Source organism: Penaeus monodon, chromosome 3 (genome assembly GCF_015228065.2).
Source record: "Penaeus monodon isolate SGIC_2016 chromosome 3, NSTDA_Pmon_1, whole genome shotgun sequence".
Classification (NCBI taxonomy): domain Eukaryota; kingdom Metazoa; phylum Arthropoda; class Malacostraca; order Decapoda; family Penaeidae; genus Penaeus; species Penaeus monodon.
Window position 1 is genome coordinate 46,521,623 of NC_051388.1, and position 5,843 is coordinate 46,527,465.

Consider the following 5,843-nt stretch of genomic DNA (forward strand, 5'->3'; position numbering starts at 1 on the left):
CGATATCGAGCACTTCGCACCATTGTCCTCCCACCCCTTCATGTGGGATAAGAGGTTCGTGGTTCTGTGGAGCATACCTGTAGTTGGAAGAAAAAAAGACATTGTAAAACAAGGGTTAAGAAACTATCCACAGGCATCGAAGTTTCATCGAATTTGGTTAGCACATTAAAGGTTTGGTGAGGGTGATAATCAGCCTTGGTGATTTTTGCGTGGGAGGGTGGGTGGGGGCCGGAGGGAGGCGGAGGGGTCAGATTAGAAGTACAGAGACGGGGTTGATAGGGAGAGAGTTAATGAGAAGGTGGATTTTCGACAGGTGGATGGGGTGGGCGATGTTACATTATGTTAGGGACTTGTAAAACGCACGGTCTGTTGCGTATATTTATTGATGGGAGATTCTTGGTAATGTAGCATGGAACGAGGTTGGTATGGCCGGCTTGTGCAGTAGAGACTGGGGTAGCGAAGCCCCAGTAGGCCCCCCAGGAGGCCGCGGGCAAACCGGGCCCGTGACTCGAATAGTGTCCGCTTGGGTCAAGGCTGAGGCCAGAGGTCATGAGTGCTGTGGGCATGGCCTAGGTCAATGCACGGGCAAGAAACCCCATTGGTCACCTTTGTCGGCTAGGGGGTGTCATCGAAGACATATAACCAATCTGAGAGAAAGGGGGGGGAGTGAGTAAGCACTACTGAATCAAACACACATACCTTGGCCTTGGCTGCAGGAGCTGTTGATCTTCATGTGGGGTATGTGACATCTATAAATAGTGAAATCTGCCTGAGCCGGGGTGACATCCATTAATCAAGGAGTTTGGCTAGGCAGCTGCTGACCTCCTGGGTCATGACCTCACCTCCAGCGATAACGAGAAACGCCTGGAGGGGGTAGCCGAGGGCAACAGCTGTGCCCCCACGCCCTAGGCGGGAAGTGACCCAGAAATACCCGAAGGAGTCAGTCCGAGTCCGTTCCTTGAACCGCGAACACCTTCTCCAACCCGTAGGAGCGACGCCGCCTCCGCCATGTCTTACCGCGACAAGATCCCTTTTAATCTACGTGTCTGTTCCTCAATAAAGCTGAGAAACAGATACTGAGTTTTCCTCTGGACCTGCCAGATAATATAGTGTTCTAGTATCATTCAAATTAGAGACCATTATAGCTGGTGGCAGCGGGGGGATCCGAACCCACGCCTCCGAAGAGACTGGTTTGAGGGACCATTCTCTTCGGAGGCGTGGGTTCGGGTCCACCGCTGCCACCAGCTATAATGGTCTCTAATTTGAATGATACTAGAACACCAAAATTATTATCTGGCAGGTCCAGAGGAAAACTTTAGTATCTGTTTCTCAGCTTTTTGAGGGAACAGACACGTAGATTAAAAGGGATCTTGTCGCGGTAGACGTGGCGGAGGCGGCGTCAGCTCCTACGGGTTGGAGAGAAGGTGTTCGCGGTTCAAGGAACGGACTCGGACTGACTCCTTCGGGTATTTCTGGGTCACTTCCGCCTAGGGCGTGGGGGCACAGCTGTTGCCCTCGGCTACCCCCTCCAGGCGTTTCTCGTTATCGCCGGAGGTGAGGTCATGACCCAGGAGGTCAGCAGCTGCCTAGCCAAACTCCTTGATTAATGGATGTCACCCCGGCTCAGGCAGATTTCACTATTTATAGATGTCACACTGCTCTGCCACCTACCCTCGCCTCGCCCTCGAGGCGCTGATAGACTGCTCCACCTCAAGGCTGTCCTACTCGCACGCCCGGAGAAATGCTTGACGGCCCAACGTAGACGTCATCTTCCACGGCGCGCGTCCTCATCCACCTCCCGTCCTGTGCGGCGTCCTCCTTCCTGTCCCTCATCCGGTGTCCCGTCCATGGCGCCGTATACGCGAAGTCCTCGTCGTAGCGCCATATTCTGTAGACGGTCCCCGACATGGTGATTCCTAAGTCCCTGGCTATCCACGGTTCCTCGCCATCGACCGCGGGCCTGGGGTGTGGGTATCGATGACCAGGCTAATAGCAACCAGACCATGCACACAAGGGCCAAGATAGGTGGAGAGAAAGATATGACAGGTGTGGGGGGGGGGGGGTACTACAGCACTACGAGCCGTTAAACAATAAGCCGATGATTTTGTCTTATTTCCCTTTTTTTCTATTTGATAGACCGGAATGATCAAGGCGATCCGCAAAGATCTACTTGAACCTCGAGCGTTCCGATAAAAGGATAGAGTAAGAAGTGCAAACTACATATACAAGTACTCAGTGCCTATGGACATTGCTGTTGTACAAGGATAGGTCCGTGATATGGGGGACACGAGGAAGCACACTCGATGGCCTTACTGCCGATGCGATCCTCCTCCTTGTGCATCCGATACGCTTTCGCATAGCACGCGCCAAACACTATTAAGAGGAGCAACATGCCTAACAAGGTAACATAAACAGGATAGATGAAGTTTATGTGAAAGTCTGACATCAACCCGACGTCCGCGTCCTGAACCTTACTAACGTGCCGTAGATGCAGCTCCGGGATTGTGACATTGATTGTCGGCAAGGTTAGGAGCGCCGGCCTAATCGCTATAGGATCTGCAGTGACATCCGTGACGAAGGACTTGATTGCCGGAACTTTTAATGACAGAACGCAACCCACAGTGATGAGGTAGGACAAAGGTTCCCTGCAATAACCTATCTGGCTGAAGCTCCTCGCAAGCAATTGTGGCGGCCGTTGATTGATAGAAATAGATCAGTGTCGCCTGCGAAAGACTGAGCATGAAAGGCGAGAGTTGATCTCTCACTTCCTCGAAGGAACAGAGTGAGGTGATCAAGCCACCTGAAACAAGAGCACGAGCACAAGATGGAGTCTGAGAGAGAAGGTAAAGGTGAAGAAAAGCACACGAAAGTGTCCTTGGTAGGCTTCAAACAGGAGTCTAAGAAGTCAGAGGAAGGGAAAGATAGAGCATGACCTCCTAGCTCTCTAAGAATAAATGTGTGAGGCACGTGAACCATGTAATATGAACTGTTTGTTTTGTGTGGGAAGGGGTGTACGCGGTACGCCCTAAAGATAGTAGAAGGACGCACTGGAATAATAAACAGACAGCCCAGAGGCAGTGAGGAAAGACCTGAGGTTTAGCGTAAACCGAGTGCGTTGTCTTAAAGGGAAAAGAGTCTTGACAGAAAATGAAGATACCCTCTTAAGTACCGCGCCCATGTCAACAGGCGAAATCACGTCAGGCGACACCTCACCGTGCGCCGCACGAATGAGGGCTGTTGCCAAACTATTCAATCGCTGTGTAATTTTGTTGACTGCTCTGATATGAAAAAAAAGAAAGTTAATGAGGTAAGATGAGAAACTTTGTTTACTGTGCCTACAATCTGACCGACCTTACCTCGCACAGCCTTAAAATCCGTAGCTAATTCCTGAACATTGTGCGCGATCGTGTTGACAGCATGAGCAGATGAGTCGAAACTGAACTACAGACGATAAGCTTTCCTTATACTTCCTGAACTCGGATGTAAGAGTGTCGTCATCCACAACTCCGAAAAGTACGTGCGCAAAATTGCCAACAAAATTGAATAATCCTCGCCGGGCCCTACTTGTAGGAGTGAGAGGCCCTACGAAAGAATTCAACTCTGTAATCGTCGATGATAAGATACGATTGAATAGGCGAATGTCATGTGCATCAAGAGAAGGATCTATGGTAAGGTTGTCACGAAGAGAAATTAACTGGTCCCTGTGGTATAGCATGAGCTTGGACGCGTTGGGGAGTGCAATAGCGAGAACCGGACCTCCACATGGCTTGTTATAGGGAAAACCTTCCCAAGGTCCTCAACCACAGCCCCAGGTGCGTCCTTCACGTTACGCGGCAGGCGATGCGAGTCTCCTCCCATGAGGAGTGCCACAAAGAATATGGACAACAGCATCCTGGAAGGGAGAGCCAGATATCACTCACCACTCACACGACCAGCATAAAGAATATATCACACAAACCAGTTACAGAGAAAAATGAATAGGATGATAATGGTCCGTCCTAGAATGAGCGGTGCAGGTAATAGCATGCAATCGCAGCTAAGTATAGAGATAGAAACAAAACCCTACGGGAGTAACACATATACCTGACGAACTCGCTAACTCTCGAGGACTAGTGCAAGTAAATGAGAAAAGAATGATGTATCAAGCAAGGATGACTAATGAGAGGACAATCATGATTCCTGACACTCATAATACTGATCAGCCAGCTTCAGGACGTCAAAATGGAACCACTGCACAGAGCCATCAGCGACAGACTTGCACTCTGCCTTGTTGTTCTTTACTGCCACAACTCTGTAGGACCCACAAATAACGGACTAAGCTTAGGCCGAATAGTAGTATGAGCATGATTTTTCTTAAATACCAAGGAACCGACCCCGATAGATTTCGCACGAGCGTTCTTATGCTGGTACTCCAATTATTCTGTCACGAGACCTGGTCAGGAACGCCTTTGCTTGCTGAAACGCTCGCTGCTGCCGAGAAACCAAATACTCAGCATAATTGTCCGCATAGAGGGGACGCGGCCTCATCTCCAGGAGTTCGTAAGGCAGCCGCTTGTCCTGTCCCGTGAGAAGAAAGTGCGGACTATCGCCCAGGGAAGAGTGATAGGTAGAATTGATGGCCGACTGGACGGTGGGGAGAAGAACGTCCCAATCGTCCTTGCTGTCGTCCACCAGTTGACGCAAAATGGTTAGAATGGATCTATTTAAACGTTCCGTAATGCCATTAGCCTGTGGACGGAACGGCAAAACGTTCACCTGCGTCACATGTAGCTGCTGTGTGAGAGTGGCTAACACCTGATTTACAAACTCGGTACCGTTATCCGAGCTTAAATATTGTGGACAGCCGTGACGGCAACAAATTACGTCATGAAATGCTTTCGTGACGTGCACCGCAGCCTTTGACGGAACCGCCACCAACTCGCAGTAGCGAGAAAAATTGTCCACAAACACTAGAATGTGTTTGTTGCCAGACCGTGATGTGGTGAAACCAGACAGTGTCACATGACACTTTCTGCCAGGGAAAATCCGGAATATCGAATTTAAGTGCAGGCGCGGGATCGCTTGTGTGACCCTTGTACAAGGGGCATGTCTTGCAAGACCTGACGTGATTAGCTACCCTCGTTACTAACCGCGGAAAATAAAACCGGTTACGGGTCAACTGCACTGCCTTATGAACACCACAATGTGCTGCCTGACGGTATTCATGAGCATACTTCAACACACGCGGCACTAAAATATCCGGCACCACCAGGACTTCTCGAACGATCCGTCTGCGACCCATAATTCTCTTCGGCTGGGATCTCCGAAATAAGTCCCGTGTCGTCAAGAAAAAATTCCTTAACTGGCAACCCCTTAACCTTGGGGACTGCCGTGCCCTTGGCTAAGGCTCGAATGATCTGGCCGTAAATTTTGTCGGCGCGCTGGGCAGCATATACCTCGTCTTTATTCAGCGGCTCCAAGGGAGGAACCTGTGAAGCACTATTCACAACAGCTGACGAAGGCAAGCTAAATGAAGGGGGGAAATCAGCAGCGTCGTCCCGCTTCAAAGATTGCGAGTTTTCGATTGGCGCACGTGACAGCGTGTCAGCGGCGACATTTGCGCGGCCCTGAATATACACAAAAGTCACATCGAAATCGCCCAGGATATCCTGGTAACATGCCCTACGACCATACAGATCATTACCATTAAGCGACGTGAGCGGCATGTGGTCTGTGTGAACCATGACCTTGTACCCCAGTATAATATCTCTGAAGTACTTAAGAGCCCATACAATCGCCAACATTTCCCTATCGGTGACCGAGTAATTTTTCTCTGCACTAGTGAGAACCCTACTAGCAAACCC